This window comes from Parasteatoda tepidariorum, chromosome 1 (genome assembly GCF_043381705.1).
Source record: "Parasteatoda tepidariorum isolate YZ-2023 chromosome 1, CAS_Ptep_4.0, whole genome shotgun sequence".
NCBI classification, from domain to species: domain Eukaryota; kingdom Metazoa; phylum Arthropoda; class Arachnida; order Araneae; family Theridiidae; genus Parasteatoda; species Parasteatoda tepidariorum.
The window spans coordinates 96433961-96455062 of NC_092204.1; the positions used below are offsets into that span (position 1 = coordinate 96433961).

The window sequence follows — 21102 nt, forward strand, 5'->3', positions numbered from 1 at the left end:
AAAAAAATTATCACAAAATTATCTTCATCGAAGCCGATGCTTTACATCCGGCGTTCAGTAGATACTATTTCATATTGTTTTACAACACATGGTTTTAGCCCTCTTATGGGAAAGACTTACAAAACTTACAACAGTTACTTTTCTCAACAACTGAAATTTAGAATAGTGTGATTAAGAAAAATATGCGAACTGTTTGCAATTTCAAATTAATATTGAAATGCACAGGTTTAGAATTTTCTACGGTGAAAAGTTTTCGGAACTTCAGTGTTCAAAAAAGTATACAAAAGCTAGACGTTAAGAACGTATCCAATGAGCGAGCAAAGCGAGTATCGGATTGCGAAGCAATCCGAAATGAACTGCGAAAGCAGTTCCGGGGGTTGGCGAGCGCCAGCGAGCAGGGGGCGAAGCCTTCTAGTATATAGTAAAAGATAAACACAAATTTAATTTCTGTCTGGCGTAAACTTTTAAATTGTTTTGAAAGCATATTTGTAAAATTTTATAGCGAAATAAAGCAGAACTATATGCGCAGTCGCGGATGATTACTGAAATCTATATCGCAATGGATTTTTTTTTAACTTGCAACGATATGTAGACAATTTATTTTAAAAAAATTTTAAAATTAGTTACAACAGATTATATTGCTGACTGGAAAAACTTTAAAGCAATGTTTTATGCTACATGTCAATTTATTCTAAGTGAAATATTTGCACATGCACCTGTTATCTTTTTCTTCTACCTACATCACGTTGCCTGGGCAAATGATAACTTTTGTGAAAACTTTGTTTTTTATTTCGCTAATCGGCATCGCCATCTATTAATACTTTTTGCTACTAATTTTGTAACTTAACAAAAAAAATATCTTGTTTCCAGAGCAGAAATTCGCAAATCCTCAATTTCTAACTTAATCTATTTTTCTTTAATGGATTATTGAATCCCTTAGACCTTTATTGGAAATCCAGTGGTCATAATTATTATAATATTTAATATTTTTTAAGTAGTTTTGTTTATGGGAAAAAACTTCCTGGTATTTGAATCAAAAATATCATTTAGTTTAGTATTTCGAAAAATAGTTTTCAAATTGACAATTCTTTTGCTAACTCTAGCGTTTGAATTGTAAAATATTGAAAACAAAGTAGTTAAACTTTTACGGAATTTACCTTATAGATTACTATTATTATAGATTATTTAATCTGAATCACTAAAAAGAGCTTGTAAATATCACTGATATAATCTTTAAAATATTTGAAGAAAAAAATCGTCTGCATTTTATCAATGGTGATTTCTGAGACAATGAAACAATTCCATTTTTCATACATCACAACCAAATGAGCTGTAGTTGAAAAAATTTTCGAGTTTTATTATCGGGGACTAAATACTCGCCTAGCGACTGCTGTCTAAATAATAGAACAAAAGTTTTCGGAATTATAAGAGATACACACACAGACAAACTCTTTATTTTACTATAGATTTAACAATGACCTGAGAAATAAAGAACTATAAAATATAAAAAAATATACTTTCGTACAAAAGCTATTATTTTTAAATATTACGGTACTAATTGTTTGATGCAAAGGACGATTCTAAAAGTAAGGTCAAGAGAAAATTGCACGAAATAAATAAAGCTATAATATGCTTTAAAAATATTTTCTTTAACCAATAACTATATTTATCGTAACTAGACTGCATTTATGTTCTCTAACTGCATATAATGATAACTATACTAATGGTAAGTCTATTACATTTTCTTTTCTCAACTGTATAAAAATCCCTGAGAAAAAAAAACTTAAGAGAAGAAAATTATTTCTTAAAAAATGCCATCTTTAAAAACTATTACTTACTATGAATCTTTAATACTTTTATTTAGTGTTAAATGATTATTTCGAATCATAAAACATTACATTTTCTTTTAACTCTTTATATTTTCTCATATAATTTCACAGTTCATATAAAATATTTGTAGTGAAAAATGATTTTTTGTTTATGATATTTGTGGAAGATATATAATACTCTGGAGACAGGATAAGAAGATAAAAGCTTTTTCATGTTTTCATATGATGTGGCATGTCATCAGCATTTGCTGATCAATTCAAATATTTATATAAATAAAAGTATTCTGAAGGTTAAGTACATTAGAAGTACCAAATACTGTTTACATAAGAATAGAAATTTAGTAATTATTCGTGCTTTAGTTAATATCATATCACCATTTTGTTTAAAGGAATTTCTTTTTCATTGTAAAAAGTTTGTAAAAAAAGAAAAATTACTCCATTGTTATTAATTTTTTTCAACAAAAATGTTATAAAATGAAAAAAAATTGAATGCACACGAAATGCATTACTTAAATTCCTTTTGAATATAGCAATTGATTATGGATTACAAATTAAAAATAGACTAACTTGTACTGATTACGAATAAGGCGTGGTATGACCAGTCATGATTACGAATAAAAAAAAGCATCATTGGTATTGATTACGAATAAAAAAATAGTGTCATTGTACTAAATACGAATAAAATAGTATCACTAGTATTGATTGCGAATAGAAAATAGCATCATTGGTACTGATTGCGAATGAAACAAATAGTGTCATTGCACTAAGTACGAATAAAATAGTGCCACTAGCATTGATCACGAACTATGAAAATAGTATTACTCGCATAAAGTACTATAAATTAAATTAGCATCACTCGTACTGATTACGAATCAAAAATACTCTGACTAGTATTTACGAATAAGAAAATAGTATCACTGGAATTGATAACGAATAAAAACAATACCATTGATAAAGCATAAAAAATAAAACTTGCATTGATCACAAATAAGAAATAGTGGTTTCTATAATGTATAAATTATAAATGTATTAATAATGGATTCAAATAATGCAATATGAATTGATGACGGATAAAAATTGCATCACTTGTGCGAATAAGAAAATAGTATCACTAGAATTGATAACGAATAAAAACAATACCATTGATAAAGCATAAAAAAATATAACTTGTATTGATCACAAATAAGAAATAGTGGTTTCTATAATGGATAAAATTATAAATGTATTAATAATGGATACAAATAATGCAATATGAATTGATGACGGATAAAAATTGCATCACTTCTGTGAAATAGTATTAAATACTGAAATTAATTAAGACTAATAAAATTGTATTTTTTTTATGGCATAACTAATAATATGTTAATTCTTCTAATATGTTATGAAGAGGATGTCGATGTCAATCCATTTTCACTATTCGTGGGATGGACGTGTATCGGAGTTAATAAATATTTAAATCTGGGAAACTGCAGTTTAATGTTTCAAAAGATTAAGAAAATACATGTATTCTAATACTATTTTTGCAAACAAAGTTTAGATGTGTGCAGATGCTGCTCAGTTGTGCGTTCTTAATTCGTAGAAGTAGGTAGCAAATTAGAAAAGAATGGGAACAACCAGTTCACGTGGGGAAAACACATAACTTTAAAACCTCGAATTCGAAAAAACCGCTTGTAATAAATATAATTAAATTTTATTTTTCTGTAAGCCAAACTTGCGTAAATTCAACAACTTTCTTTTTTCTTATCTTCATTTAATTAAGGAACGTCTATTTTATTTTGTCAAAAAATAAAATAGCTGGAGCTATTTGACGCCGGTTAACGGAAAAGTACCTATTAAATGTTTAAAATTTAAAAATAAATTTCAAACTTTTCCAAAATTTAAATGCGATCAAGTATTTAAAATAATATTCATTAAGCATTCAAGTACAATCGCAGTATTAACGCAGTATTGCAATGAACTTTAACCGGTAGTTTAAACCTTGATAATATTATAACATTAGAAACGTTTTGTAGATCTTTCTACGTATTTTTAAAAAAAATTATACATTTCTGAAATATTTCAATTTTTTAACGATAACAAATGTTTAGATTATTCCACACATACGCTTCAGAAATGTAAAATACAAAAATTAAACTTCTGCGAAGTTTCAAAGCTTTTTTGCAAGGTAGCAAATGTCTCTTATCAATAATAATTTCACAACTTCTTTCAATCAAAATTGATCTCAGAAATTACTTCCACAGTTTAGGTGAATTTTTATTGTAATAGTAGGTAGTTCTTAAGACACCCTTAGTTGGAAACTGGTTGGAAATAAAACGAAAAGAACAACAAATGATTAGAGGTTGGCGATATTCATCATCATCCATCTCTCTCCCATTATTCTTCTAATTCTTCTCTAGTTAATGGACGAAATTTCATCTCCCTGGGTTTTTTTCCAGATGAATTCCTTCTGTGTACATACACCACTAAATATTGATTTCAGAGACCCGGGCAAACTTTATGATGTGGCTGCGGCGGAAAGTAAGTCGGGACAATAAAGAGGGCAGAGAGTGGTAAACTGAATGCCTTTATCCGATGCAATAAGTTATGAGTGTTAGTGATAGATTGGTGGCAGAGATATTTTATACTTCCTTTTCTATATTTTTCTATTAAGAATTGTTTTCCGTTTGCAATAGTTTTTACCAAACTGCGTAAAACATAAAATTGTGTTTTTATCATTAGAAACTAATAGAAATGTAATTAATGAAAGCTAAAGTTTTATTCCGCGTAACAAATACTATTTTACTATGATTTAATTAAATCACTTTTTTGCCAATGATTGGGAAGTCTTGCAATTGAAATTTCGACCTCTATATGAGTAGCTAGAGTGTTTGCATTTCAATCGAAGCTCCGTGTCTGATGGTAAATGAAATTTCAATTGTTTTCTGACAGCTATAAGCAGACTGTGTTGCTGTTTAATCCCCAAATTAAATTAATAGTTATAAACAGTTCCGAGTTTCTGACTAACTAGAGTTTTCTTACTCTAACTTTTAAAAAAATATTGACTAGAATAATTTAAAAGAATATATCAGATATCACGGGAGAGTTTTCTTTTTTTTAAAAAATACACAAAGTTTATTAAAATTTTTACGAATAAATATTTGAGTAAAAGCTCTCTTTAAATTACTATTAAATTAATGTAATTAAGGTAAGGATTATGTATTAAATAAATAATGCCAAGAAACTGGAGCAGCAAGAGCTTTCCGCTTTAGGTCTCAAACACAAGTGCTCATTTTAAAGACTTGCCACTCGTGAATGAGAAGAGCTAACTCTTCTTCGTATTCACGTCTGGCAAGTCTTGAAAATGTACGCTTGTTTTTGAGGGCTTAAAACATATTTTTAAAGCGAATGAAGTTTTTAATCTGGTAATAAGGATTATGTTAATCAAAACTCAAGCTTATTAGAACAGAAAGTTTTAGACAAAAAGTACTTTCTGCTTTAAAATTTGCAGTTTTGAAAAACGTTTCCTTAAGAAGTATTGGGAAGAATTTCCAAAAAGCAATTGAAAAATATGCAATTTTTGTTCGAAAATTGATAAAGTGTTCCCTTTAACTAAGAAAAACAAAATTAAAAACTTAAAAAATGAAGAGAAAAAATTAATTTTTAAAAAATGACGTCTTTGAAAGTGCATTGAAAAGGGAAAAAAATAGTTTAAATCTAGTTCTTGCTATTAACTCGAAAACGGGAGCTCCGATTTGGAGCCTCAAGTGTGTTTTTTCCCAGCAGTTTGCAAATTTTTAAAGGGTAGTTCGTTAGCAATCGCCTCATTTGGGCACAGTATTGAAAATACGAAGTTTCATTGGTGAAAACCATTGTTATAGAATAAAATATAGCATTTTTGCAACAACCAAGTACAACAACATAAACCAAAAAAGTAATGAAATCACTATTGTCACTAAAAACCGAATGTAGCGCAGCAGTTGAAGACAACAAAATTACTTATGTAAAAATAAAGTAAGCATTCATTTGTTATAACAAGACAAATTCTAACAAAATATATTTTATAAAAATGTTTATTGCTTTAAACCGTTTCTAAAAATTATAAAAAAATAATGTATTCCAGGGAATTATTTACCCTTGGCGAAAAAGAAAATGTTAGCCAAATTTAAGAATGCCAGCGTAATTCAACCTTTAACTGCTTACATAATAATAAGATGAGTTGACATGTTTGTCGGACTGTTGTCATGACAACGGAAGAAGACATTCTGCCACCCTCACGAGACATTTCTTAAAAATAATATGATTTTTTTTTTCAAACTGAATTTTCCTTAAAAGCACGTACGGTTCTGCTGTGGCGTCTCAATTCCAGTTCTCTTTAATTTCGTTTTAAAGAAAAAAATAAATCGACTTTTTATTTTTATCTTCGCTGTGAGTGTGTGCACTTGACGTTTTCTGAAATTTTGTCTTTTGAGAAGTTTTATTTTTAAGAAAAGAGGCATACATCGTTGACATCATTTAAATTGCAAATATATTTAAATGCTCCCACTCTTAACAAATGCTAGAAATTGTATATTTTTTAATGATGTTATGCATTTGGTATGAAATTGCATTTTAGAAGTACCATATAATTTAGTCTCATTAGTAGTGAACAATCATCATTCTATATACTTACATTGCATTTTTTTTAAAAAAAAGCTAACAAAAAATTTGTGTTAAAATACAGCTATTCACCCTACATCCTAAAAAAATCGAAAGTCTTGCAGTTTCCTTTGACGTAATAGCATGCCGTGGCGGACGTCTCTGATTTGTTTGTTTTTGTAAGATTTAGTTTATAACACAGTTGAAAAGATAGAATTGATGCATTATTTTAACTTTCCTTCTCCTTATTATTCACATTTTGTGATAATTTTTTTCTTCATAACATAATTCATTCATCTAAATTCGCTTATAATTTCATGAAATAAATTTCACAGCTCAAATTAGTGTAAATCAATGCATTTAAGCCATCCAGAGGAAATTATAAAAGTTTCTGATTGTACTGCCATCTGTTGATAATAGAGAGAACCACAGTCAGGAATCAAGTGACTATACATAAAATTAAAATTGTGTACGGGCGTACAAATAAATCATGAACGGGGACACCGATTTGGATCAACAACTCCTAGAAGAAAGAAGGCCTCAGCACGGATCAATTTAGTAGTCCAACGTAACGAACATAACGGCGCTGTGGGGGAAATACGGAAGATGTCATTACGTTTGGACTACTAAAGGATTAAGTTTTTTATTAATGGTAACCCGTGTTGAGGCCTTCTCTCTTCTCGGAGGTATTTTTGGATAGGGTTTTTTTTTCTACAGTTTTGGTGGTGGTTTGTTCGTCATGTAGTTCGGTCGCAATATCGGAAAATTAGAAATTCCATTGTTGAAACCCGCTGTTACAGATTAAACTTTTTTTTAATATTTTGTGAATGCCTTCACTGATTTGCACAAAGATTTTTTTTTTGTTACATATTGCTAATTTTTATCTGATAATTTTGAAATATTTCGATTCCCCTACAATGAGTTGTTCGAGTACAATATTAAAAAATCTTGTTTTTTCATATTTTCAACGTTGCGCTGTTATGAAAACAGCACCGTTACAAATTGCTTAAAAAATAAAGGCAGACAAAAATCTCGTAAAAAAATGAAANGCAGACAAAAAAAATGTATTTTACTGTAATACACACATCTGTAACAGTATGGAAGTTATCGGTTGTAAGTTTGTTGATAATAGAAAGGTAAATATTATTGAGAAATTTCTTCAGATGTTGGGCGCATTCTGTTTCTGAAAGATTTACCAATGTACTGGGTCGTTTTTTCAAGTTCTTCTGCCTTTTCCTTAGGGAAATTTTGCTTCTTATTTGCTACTAAGAAAATGGCGTCCGACTTTGCCAATGAGTATGATAGAACTAAAATGTCTGATATTTTCAGGCTCCCTCTAGAGGGCGTACTCTAGCGTTGCGATCGCGAATTGTTAATTTTGATGTGTAAATCAGGTAAAAATGATTACGAAGCAATCATTAGAGATAGCAAGCGACAGCGAGTAAGTGATGAAAACTTTTAGTATCTAAATAAAAATACTTTAAAACATTCAAATATTTCATTCATAACTCATTCACTAAGATTGCAATTTGAAATAACCTTTTGCATGATAATCGTTTTTTTTTACTATACCAAAATATGTTAGATTTTTTTTCTACTCCAATAAATGATGAATGCCTCCATTAATACGCAATAAAAAATCATAAAATATATTGTTGTTGCTGTTGTTTCTATTGCTACTTGCCTATGCTAGAAAGCCTGCTTAGGAAATCAAGCGAATATTTAAGTAGAGGGAGCTTCTTTTGCTTCTNTTGACCTTAACCAAAGAACGATCAATCTCCAATTCAGTACTCCCAAAGTATTGATTTGTTAGGAAAACTTGGAGGACTTTGTGACCCCGACAGACTTAACGTGCACCAGCCGCCATTTAATACACGGGGTATCTTTGGCCAGTTGAATTCGAACTCCCGTTCTCACAAACACCAGTTCAACGTCCTTCCGACCAGGCTATCCTGTCTAATAAAATGTATTATATCAATGAATTAATTAACTTTTTAATACTTGCTCCAAATTTTTGTGGAAGTTGTTATCCATCCTGCACATGGTTTATCTTAAGGGCCACTTCAATGAAATCAGTGACACAAATTCTTAGACAAACATTACGTCGGAAAGCTTTTGATTCTGAAGGCATCGCAAAATAGTCACTGCAAAAAAAATTTGTTTTTTTTTTTTTAATGTTCAACTTAATTTTAACAACTGAACGAGGATTTTCGTAATTACTTCACCTTATTTTTTTATACACTGAGCATAATCATTGAGGAGCAAAATCACGAACTTCAAGAGGGCTGGATATATTACAAATGTAACTTTCTGGGCGATCTCTTCGTATTCTGAAGGCTAAACGATGAAGTGGTTTTTAAAACTCTAAATTCATACAACGTAAATTTAAAACCACTTTAATAAGTTTATAGAACCCGTGTAAAAAGTTTTGAATTTTAGAGCCTTTTTTTTAAAAAAAAAGAAAGAAATTACCGAGTTATTTATGTAATTGGACGACATCACATTATGAATTCGGATTTATTAATTAATTTTAAAAAAAAAACAATTTCCGTAAGAGAAGTTTAAGAAACGCAATCAAATGCTATGTCCTTTTTTTAAAATGCACACCTTAAACTGAGCCTATTTTCGCATTTTTAGCTATTTAAAGAAGAAAAACTCACCAATGATTAGCAGGTTTCCCATATGCTGAGAAAGCATACAAGTTTATTTCGTTCGAAAGCGAAAAACAGATACTATCAAACTTTCTAATTATTTTGTGAAATAATACAAATATATATTTTTTGGATAATTTGTGACTTAAACTCTTTAAAGAGTATTTAAGAAGGTTTGATAATAAAATTATTTCACTTTTGTTGAAAATTTGAAAGAAAAATTTCATTTTGAGAAGAAGAAAAAAAAAAATTTCTAAATAAAAAGAAAAAGATATACCAATTAAACCAACTAAAAATTCGATTCGAAAATTGTTTTTGTATTTTTTCTATCCTTTGATTGCCCCCGTCAATACGTTGTGAAAATCCATAAAATATCTGGAATGGAAGGATCAATTAGCTTTTCAAAACTTGTTCCCGTTCTCTCTAAATTATCTCAGAAATGATTCTATCGATCTTGTGCTGGAGTATCCTAAAGGGTACTTGATGAGGCACGCATTGGGGAGAAATGTCCACTTCATCATGCATCAAGTCTTTGAGTAGTACTCGCCCGAATTCACAGATAAACATTTAGCATATTTGCCATTTCCTACAAAAGCGTATAAGTATATGCTTCGCTATTAAAGATACTATCAAACTTTCAGAAATCAATGTGCCTGGAGTTATCTCGATATCTATGAATTCCATTCCATGAAAAGGCCTTTATTTACTGGGCAAGGACAGCGATAAAGATTCCGAGAAGGAGCTTTTACTCTCCAAACTCAATCTTTTTCAAATCAAATTCATCGCTTTATATATCCTTTCGGAAATCAATTTCAACCCTTTTCACAAATCAAATCCGGTATTTGAAAATCAGTTTATTTTATAAAAGAAAAAAGATTTTTTATGATTATTGGTGTATGGGCATAATATTCCATTTTCCTATTTTTTTTTCAGAAGCTGTATCCTATTCATCATCATATAACTTTAAAAACGTTTGTATTAAAAATCTTAGATCTGAACATGTATAAAAAAAGATATTCTAGAATTTTGAATAATGTATAAGTTATAAGTTTTTATAGTTGTTAGGGACTCAAAAAGTGCTCATTTAAATGAATTAAGTGTAGAAGTCGCTGGGAGAAAGATCGGAACTGTAGGGAGGATGGTCATAATTCAGTGTATGGTCATATCTACAAGTGTATGACCATCCTCCTGACTAGTGCTTTTTGCAGCAGATTTTTCATGGAATTCACCTCCTGACGGCAGTCATTGTCATGGAGCAATAGGCCCATTCTCGCATTCCTTGGATTGCAATTTCTTCAAATGCAAGAACATATGCACTTGTGGCTGCATCTGTTCTTACACCTGAAGAAATTCTTGTTGAAGCACCACTTTTATATAGATGAAGACGTGGAGACAGCTGTGACAAGCTGGCTCCATTCTCAGGAGGCAGGCATCAATGATATTGGACTTATCCAATTCTATTAAAATTTTGGTGGTTATTATGTTGAGAAGTACATGTAATATCGCTGTATCATTTACAATAAGTCTTTGTAAGTTTTTTTTTATTTCGGAGCCGGGAGAAATTAATTTTATGGATGATCCTAGTACATGCTCTAGATCTGACCCTTGTAGTACAGGACATTTTATACTAGTAAGCATACTTCCACTGCAGAAGTTATTTATGCAATAATTGATAAAACTATTGAAATTCAATGTTCATTTTCCTTCATTACTCCTTTTTTTCTTTATTTAATTAAAGGTTCTTTTTTGAGTCATTGCGCATGCACAAAGCTTTATTCGTTCTTCTATTTATTAGTCATTCTTGCTCCTGATTTCATCGTAGTAGCAGCTGCTCGTGTTGTTGAGCTGTGTCTACTAACTGTCTGTGTTTACTAACTCTATGTGAACATTCTTTTAGCAGCAACTGTTTTGACAGATTTTAGATATTAGTCCATTCAAAATTTACATTGACTAAAATAAGCGTAAGAAGTTAAAAGCTTATTTTCCTTCTTAATACCTCTATAATTCTAAAAGCATTCTTATAAAAATATCCTACAGAATGAATTCAAAAGTGCTGGTATTAAATGAAGTCGTCAATCTTAAAAGGTGGTATGAAACATTTTTACGAAAATAAGTTTTTGTTAGTTTTGGAATCCTTACAGGTAAACGTAATGTTCAAAGTCAAAACGGGACATGTACCATGGCTACATCTTGAGTAACTATCACAAAGTAGTTTTCGTTCATTTTTGAAAAGGGCACATTCTCCATTTCTACAATGATTTGGCATAACTATAGCATCAGTGCATCATGGAGAATCAAATAATCGAAAGTAGATTTCAATAATTTTGCAATAATCGAGTACAGTAATAATTATTGTAATCAGTGCTAAAATGCTGCTTATCAATATTATGTTTTCGTAATTGTGGCAAAGTGAGGCCTATTCACTTTGTTATTATTTAATACTTTACTACAAGAGCTTAATATTTTAACGCAAGTACACGCGTGGCGTATTTTATATCATACCGTAAAATCAGAAAAATAAATAGATGCAGCTCAACAGTTACCAACGTACCAATTCCACTGAAACAATAAGACTGGCGGAACGTGTCAAAGACACGTGACTTTTCACACTGCCATGATGTACATGGAAAAGTGGTTGTTAGGCAGTACATCAACATTTTAGTGTCCCCCACATGCTTTTTGGCTGCAATTAAAAAGGATGTTCCCCAGCTCCCAACTCTTAAAGCTTATCCAGCTGGACGTGTAACAGCAAAAAGCTGGATGAATTGAGAACCCTTTCGAACTGTGTTGTTGTCTATTCAACATTGCAGAGATGGCCAAAGACTCAAACAGAAGCGAGCTCAGATACTCATAATCTCAATAAAGACAGCGATGGAGGGAATGAAACTGAATAAACAACTTCTGTACATTTTTGACTGATACTGTTGTACTTATGATTTGTCATCAGCTTTTAGAATGAGTTAGAATATTTGTTTGGGGAATGAAACCATTGCTTTTAAAATAAAAGGATAATTCTTACTTCATTACTTTTTCCTTCTTTTTTTTGTTGTCAATGTTAAATGGGGATATGTGCTAAATTTCAAAAATGCACAGTTCCAACAGCTCTTCCCATTTCTTGATATCAAATACCGAATCACTTTCTCGACTGCTTAAAAAAGAGAATCGAACAATTTGGAAGCAGTTAAAACAACCGTTCCATAAGTGACACAGTTTTTTTTTTGTGGCTTTTCTCGAGAGTGCACATTTGTAACATACCTTCTTTTAACATTGACCGTTTCAAATCTTGAATGAAATTATTAACTTCTTCTCTTCATTTTGGTAGAACCGAAATTTGCATCTTCAAAAATAACACCATTTCTAAAAGGTTCAAGCATAATCTTTCAAATGATGCCAACAGTTTTGCCATGTAAAATCTTTCAAAATAAATGCTCCTGTAAGGAAGATTGTTTAAATAGAATTGTATATAATATACACAGTGAGGAAAGAAACCATCCACCCCCACTTTTGAGATACTTCCGTTGTCACTGTAAGTCATAAAATAAGCACAAAGTATATTGAGATGTGGAAAGGACTGCAAGAATGATGGTTTATGTTAATTCGATGTAACATTTGTCAATATCACTTTAAAGCAAATGAATTAAGTTAAGAATAAAACATTAGTGCGCAAACTTTTGCTACCACTTAAAATATAAAAATAAAATCTTCTGGGAAAATCAAAAGAGCTGCATACCTGCCTTTCGATGATGATTTTCCCCAGTGGTAGTAAAATAGAATTTAAATTTAATTTTAGGCGGAAACATACGCTGTGTTTTTAAAAAGCTTTTGCGGATTAACACGAAAGTATTACGTATTAATATATCTGCTTAATTTTTTAAAAAATAGTGGTGATCAAAAAGAATATATATTAAGATTATAAATGCAAGGAATATATAGAAAGCCTACATTTTAATACCACTTTAAATATAGAAATAAACTTTTACGCCAAATGCGTAAGAGTTGGCAGGTATGGAGTTGACAGCCATGCAACTGCATTCGTCGGGGTTTCTTTTAACTAATTTCAAAGAGAAATCCTGCGTTCTCTTAAAATTCGATACGAATTTCAAATAGAAGCAAAGACCGTTTTCGAATTCCAGACTCAAAACTCAAAATCTTAATAGAATTCATTCGGTCTCATCCTTTACAAAGCAGACGATTTTAAGTGAAGATCTTCCTTCTGCGTAAAATTCCACCCATTTAAAGTTCTATTCAAAGGAATGAGGAATGAAAAGAATCAACGAAACCATTCACTGATTCTAAAGAGAGAAAAAAGAAAATTAGAAATGAAAATTCCCATCACCTTATTAAAGAAAACCTATTGCATTTTAGAACTGGAAATTCCCATTCGTAAAGTCAGATGAATTGTCCTCTCATCGCTGCACCTTGGCGTTTCATCGATTGATCTAGGGTAGAAAAGTTCTTTTGTCTTCCCGGGGTCTTTATAGANCACTTTCTGTGACATCCCGTGGACATTTATATATATATATATATATATTTCGAGAAACGTGAGTTGCCCAGAAACGTGAATGCTTGTTAAAATAGCAGTAACGTGAAATGATAATCACAAAAAATGATCAATCCTGTTTTTTTTTAAATTAATTTTTGTAATTTTTTAGATTTTTTTTAAAGTTATGGCAGCATGTTGTTGATATTGAGAACTGAAAAGAATAAATATCCGTGTAAATTTAAACACTTCAGTTTAACGAGGTGTATTATTCGATTTGCTTATATTTTTTAATATAACTATTTCATAAATAAGCATTTTTGTAGCGCAATCTTCTATGTTTTAAAAATACATAATTCTGATATTTTTACAGCAATATTTATTTTTGGGTTTTAAAAAGAAGTATACATTTTTACTTCTTATTAGAAAACATTTTGAAAAAAAAAACAATTCTTATACTCAATTCCACAAACAATCTACACTTTTTTTAGGAAATTTAATTTTTTATCTTAAAAGTCAATAGCCCTCTAGTTACAGATATTTAAATCTTTTATTAGTTCAGATGAAATACTTACATTTAAACACGTTTCAATTATTTATTTGTTAAGTTTGTTAAGTGGATACGGATGGTGATCTCAACCCATGAAGATTGCATCTTGTTTGATAAAAATCCAATATTTAGGTCAAATGTTATTCAGGATACAACGTCTTTTTTATCTTGCACAATGCCCACTTACAATTTTTCATGAGTTAATCAAAGCGGTAACATTTGTGTCACAAAAATCTAATAATTAATGCTTATTAAATATCATTTTCTTTCTTCAATATTCCAACCAGATAGCAATATTTTCACTAAACTAAACTCTTTAAGTTTTAAAGCTATTCTTGAAAATAAAATGCATCGTAAAATCCAATTTGTGATTTAATTAATAATTATTAGTGCATTTAATCAAAATGAGCGAATATTAAAAGTCTATAATCTCCTAAGCATTTGCTTTATATATATATNTCCATCTTTAGCTAACATATATATATATATAAACAATTAAATCCTTAACTTAAACCGTTTATGTAGAATGGTATAAAAAATATCCAATCACTTTCTGTGACATCCCGTGGACATTTTAAAATAACTTGCATGTGTGTCGTTGTTATTGCAATTAACCATTAATCGATAAAGATACTTTCCCAACCTTGATTAAGCCAATCGAAAATCTATATTCTCTCCGTCAAGCTAAAAAGTGCCACTTTAATGTTTTACGTGAAGCGATAATTTTAAACTAACCTTGCTCATAAGTATATTAACGACCTTAAAGGGCTCAAAATTTATTGCTGTAATCTCTAAAGTAATCTCTTTTTTCCGGCATTAAAGGAATTTTCGTAATTTAATAGCTTCCACAATGAGGTAACAGTTTTTAACAGGAACTCTAAAAGTGTGGAAGGTAGAAGCACACCTAATTCACTCTAAAATGAAATTCACAAGCATTTATTAATAAGGTTTGGACTTCATGCATATTGCTCAAAATAAAATATGGAACACTTGAATAACTTTTAATCTTATAATCGGATTTCCGCGTGTACACATGAAAGTACCACTTTAATGCTTTATGTGAAGTGATAATTTCAAACTCACCTTGCTCATAAATATGTTAACGACCGCATAAAGGCTCGAAATTTATAGCCCTCCGTAAAAAAATCCTATAAAGTAAAAGTAACCTCTTAAAGAAAAGTAATCTTCTTTCGTAATTTAATATTTTTCACAATTATGTAACGGTGTTGAACTGAAATTCACAACAGTGAGGAATAATTTTATTCAATCTAAAATGTAATTCCCATGCATTTATTAACCCATGCATTAATTCCCAAGGTTGTATGAACGGTGTTCAAAATAAAAATGGAACACCAGCGCAATATAACTTAATAATTTCTGATCTAACAAAGAACGAATTAAGTTTAAGGTCGCTCTTCGATGGTTTGGTTGTTATATGAAAAAACACATTATGCAAATAATATTGCTATTTCAATAAATTTCGATTTTTTTAACAATTTAATAAATTAATTGCGATTGGAATGTTAGTTCGGCCCAACGCTAACCAGTAACTTCTATGCTAGTTACGAAAATGGTTAAAAATGCATATATATATAGAAAGAAAAGCTACAGTTTTGTAACCATGTAATAGCGTTTGTAAGATATTTTTATCTTAATTTGAACGATGGATTGTTTGAACTCAGTCAAATTTTCGAAAATGAGAAAATCAAATTTGAGAAAATGTCACCAAATAGGAGATATGAAAATATTTACCCCGACCTGCCCCAATTCAGGGCATACTGGTAAATGCTTATTAAAAACCAGGTAAAAAACATTAAAGAACATAAAATACATAAAGTGCATAAAATACATAAAATACAAAAGTCATATGGCAACAGCCCGTAAACTTTGAAGGGCGAGCAATACTCTTGAACAAAATTAGCTATCTACAATTAGTCAGAATATTAAATCTTTAAGAAAACATGACAAATACCAAATAGGAGATATAAATTCGATGCACTCATTTCAACAAGATAGTATACATAATTAAGCAATTATACATAATTAAGAAAGATAATGTACATTACATTTGATTTGAGTTAAAGACACTCAAAATATGGTTTTTTTATTCAGCTTAGCAAAAAGGCTTCGAAAAACTCTCTTTATAATTCATAAAGTAAATTTTAACAATGCTAGTTAAATAGTTGAGAATATATTTTAATAAACGATATCAGATTTAAAAATGTCATTTCTCTNAAAGGTAATATATATAGTACACAAATATTTATGCCATTTAATGAAAAAAACTATGCATTTTGTCGTATTTTATCTTTTATTAGAACATTTAAAAAAAAAAAAGACGAAGTTCAGCAGAAATCTGTCAAATAGAGTCTGAGTAATTGAAAAACAACAACAAAAAACGTATTTTTCACTCTCGAGAACTATTTGACCGATTCCACACAAATTTTAAATTTTGTATATAATTTAAAATCGTGTATACTATTTTAAAGTTTTTAAATCATCAGTGAATTAGTAGTATAAATGTAATTAAAACTGTTGTCTGCAGCAAACAATTTTTGATCAATCTATTTTTAAAAGATGAATCTATTTCAAAAGACTAACGTAAAAAGGGCTAAATCTTTCAACCATATATCTGTCTGAATAGGGGGACCTACAGATTAAGGTTAAGGTTTACAGATTAAGGTTAATATGTTGAGGAGGTATTCTAGCATGTGTAGCATGTCCAGTTTATTTTTTTAAAAAAACACGATTCCGTAGCTTAAAATATAATCTATGCATATTATTGTTATATTTTTGGTCTCTTTGAACCATGAAAATTGCTACGAGAAAAATCTAATCAAGTTTTGGGTGTTATTATTTAATCTACCCTTATTTTGTAAAAATGCTATTTTTTTTTACTTATTTAGAAATATGTTAAAATTAGATTTCTACCTTTAAATTACTCGCTATAAAAACTCGAAAACAAAATCTTTTAATAAGTTTATGTAACTCTCCTTTGTCGGATGAAAGAGGCTATGGATAACAGCCATCTTCATTTAATATTTTTTAACATTTTTTCTAAACAATTGCTAGGAGTGACAACAAGGGAATAGATATATTAGATGGATAATTCAGTAAAAGAAAAGAAACAATAAATAGTCGAATTAGCAAATAGTCAAATGATTAAATGTACGAATCAGTACATCAACAAAGGAGTAAATGTACGAATCTGTGAATCAACAAATGAGTCGTCATATGAATCATTGAAACAGCATATGTGTAAATGATCAAATTAAATAAATTCAGAAATGGGTAAATATACGAATCTGAGGATAGACGAATCAGTTATGTAAGGAATCCAGTTAATCCAAGAATAAGTGAATCGGCGAATGAAACTAAGTAATGTTATTCTGTTAAAAAAATTTATTTTCATAATTTATTTGAAAGTCGGGCTACTTATTAACAGGTAGCAACAAAAGATTGAAATATCAATTTTAAAAGATGGATTATGGTAGATGGAGGGTATAATTTTTAGCCTCCTCCCATAGGAACTCTTAATTCTAAGTTTAACAGAGGAAAGAATTTAATATAATTTTAAAACAAAACTAAATAATATTACATAAACATATATTTATTTTATGTTATTTGCATAATGAAATGGAGTTTTTACAAAGAGGTTTAAAGGATCCACATAATAAATCAATGCCTGCTACTTATTCCGCAGTGTTTTTCGTTTAAGGGATAGAACCATTTTAAACAAGATGAAAAGTTTTAGATTAACTTATTTTTTATTAAAAAATAATATATCCTAAAATGGTAATGGAGTCACACCTTTCTAAGTACGAAAATGACACTGTAATTTTAAAGGTAAATGTAGTTTTAAACTACTGTTTATCGTAAACTTGATTACTGTTGTGGTATCGCCAAAAGAATGTTACATTTAAATCAATAAGTAAACAAATTAAATAATACATCAGTTCTTTTTCATTTATTAGTGTTTTCACTTTCCGTTAAACACACACTTTATTGGAGATCTATCATATATTCGTATGTTTTAACAACGGCTGTATAGTCTAGGCTACAGCTGTACGGTCTTAACTATTTCACATACTCTTTTAATACCCTCTTCTTGATTTATTTGTAACATATTTTGCGTGCAGATCCCTAAGTCTGAATTTTCGTTTGGGAAGTTAATGGCGTGATTTCCTTTTCTTAAGAGAACATTTTACTTCGGCCAATTCGAGTATTTACTTCAGGCACGCGAATTCCTTTTAAATAAGAAAAAAAATGGTGCGCTTTTTTTCTTATTTCTTTCCTCGATAAATTGCTAAATACTTCGTAAAAAGGACATATATTTATATTCTAGTTGAAAATGTTTTCTGGAAAGGGTAAAAAAGAATTAGTGAAATATCAATAAATCGTTTAATAATTCCTCGAAATTTGTTTTTACTCATTATTCTTTTATGCTCTTCCCGATGACTTTACGTTATTAGACAAAGATTACGTTTTTTGGAGTTCCTCCCACTAAATAAAAATGAACTATATTCAGTATCATTTGGCGTAATTCTGTTTTCCGACACTAACTCAAATCACGATCAAGCTATTTTCTTCCCTACTTATCATTTTCGGGAGACCGAAAAGAAGCTCTAACCTCACCACTTATATTAAATAACAATATTAGTACATTTAGTACTTATTAAACTAGCATCTATTACGAAAATACCGGCTGCAACTATTACCAAACTATAACACGTTCACACAAACTGTTCCTTTTATTATTATAGATATAGAGAAAAGCACTTCTCTCTTCTGCTTCCTGGGGGTCAAAGTGGAAGTTAAAACTTTACAATTTCGTGACGAACTACATGATTGAATAACATTGCGCACCGGTCGCTTTAACTTCCTAGACAAGCTAGTCAGGAAACAAACCAAGATAATTTCCTTTGGTTTGAAAAGCTTTTAATCACATTAAAATAAGTCCTTATTTTTAATAACTTATACTCATTATATTCATGTCGTTATATACTCTAAATTTTAATATTTTGGGATAAATAAATAACTGATAGAATTTCATTCGTTATTCTTTAATCTATTCATTATTTACTAGTTTTTTGATGATATACTAGTTAAAAATTATTTATTCATCTACTAAATATGTAATTACTAAGTTATCATTTTCTAAATAAGCCATTACTAATTTACCATTTAAATACATTTTTATTTTTGGAACAATTTTATTATTTACTTAATATTTATCACTTTATAAAATGCATAAAATAATTTTTACTTGTTGGTGAATCACCATCTATAAAATGATCAATTAAAATTATGATTTATTTATTATCAAAGAATATGTTCAGTTTTATCAAAAAATAGAACTAATTTATTTTATTATTTTAAGATAACACTTCAAATTTAATTTAATACTAATTTATTTTTAAAAAAGCAGTGATTCCAATTTTCAGTAATGCATTTTTATTGATAAATATTAATAAGAACAATTAAATAAGCAAATAAGAATAACCTATTATTTAACATGTTGTCAAAAATCTTTCTTTTGAAAATATTTTTATTAAAAACCATTTTTTGAAATTTCTGACTGTTTGAAAGAAAATGTCACTATAATTTAAAATTGTACTGTTAAGCATTTTTTTAAATATTTATATAAAAGAAATTATCTCTTATTGTGCGTATATATATTGTAATAAAAAAACATGAGATAAAATTTTTCTAACGTTCTAATTAAATATATTATATTAAAATGAACTTGGGTTGTTTTCAACTTTTCTGAAATAATGGTGGAATGAACTGCTTGTCAAGATTTTTTTCATAAACAAAATTAGAGTAATTTTCGTATTTTAAATTATACTCCATATTAGTCAGAGAACAAAACAATTCATTCGTTAAACCAGAGTACTCGTTATATCCGAGTTGGTTAAAAGTCAAAAATTCAAGTATTAATGTACAAAAATAAATCAAAAAATGTTCAAAAACTGCCTTTTTTATTGACTTCTGAGTTTTAAATATTTAGTTGAGAAAATGCATGGAGACACATAAGCAATAGTAGGTGCGCAACTATTTACATAGCAGCATTTCATATAATAATTTCGACTGTTTGATTGATGAGAAGGTGTATGAGAAACTTTCAAGTGTTTTTATCTTTTATTTACATGCAATTGGGGAAAAAATTGAACTAAACGGGTATTTTAAGTATTTTTCTAAGGGAACAGTTCCGGTGAAAAATATATTGCATCTCTAATTTTAGAGAAGTTAGGGAAAATTTCACTTTTAAATTCGAGTTTAGATAAAGAGTATTCCAAATTAAACTAACGATTTTCAAATTTTATAAAAGGAAAACTGCTAAGCTAGAATAATTTTCGCGATACATTTTTGTATCTGAACATAAATTTTCCTCCCTGATTTCATATTCTTAGTTCAAAACTGTCCCGACAGATGGCACTGAAAATCATTTTCTAAAAGATCTTGATTGCGCTTTTATGTTTGCAAATTTCGCTCTCCGACCGAGACTCGTGATTGTGGCTGATGGTGAACATTAAAAAAATTATTGCCCTGTAATTTTCATACATTAAAATATTTCAACAATTGTAATGCGATCTTCAATTGTTTTTCTATGATTTACAGGTTCACTAGTTGCAGAGTCACCTGTCGAAATTTCTTTGAACTTAGAGCAGGAACTCTGGGTGGAAGCACTTATAATCTATTACATATATTTTGCTGCAATTTTTTAAACTTCATTTTTCCGTTATCTGCTTTATATTTTTTGCAAAAAGGATATCCTGTAGACATATAATCGTAACATTTAATTTATCATTCATTAAAAATATCCTCGTTAAATCAAAGACATCATTAAATTAGAGATTGTAATAAACGAGTTTGACTGTATTTGAGTAAAATTATTATTTTCGGCAGAAAAAAAAATTTTTTTTCACTTTTAAAAGAACCATCTACAATTTTTGAACCATCAGATCTTGAAATGAT

At 29.4% G+C, this 21102-nt stretch overlaps 1 protein-coding gene and 1 long non-coding RNA gene across 4 annotated transcripts in view; one reads left to right on the forward strand and one right to left on the reverse strand.

Moving 5' to 3' along the window:
• LOC139426221 (uncharacterized) overlaps positions 1-21102 on the reverse strand; it is a 130775-nt gene that overhangs the window by 60299 nt on the left and 49374 nt on the right. The window lies entirely within an intron of this gene.
• LOC107445181 (SH3 and cysteine-rich domain-containing protein) overlaps positions 1-21102 on the forward strand; it is a 181208-nt gene that overhangs the window by 55013 nt on the left and 105093 nt on the right. The gene's annotated exons all lie outside the window — the stretch shown is intronic.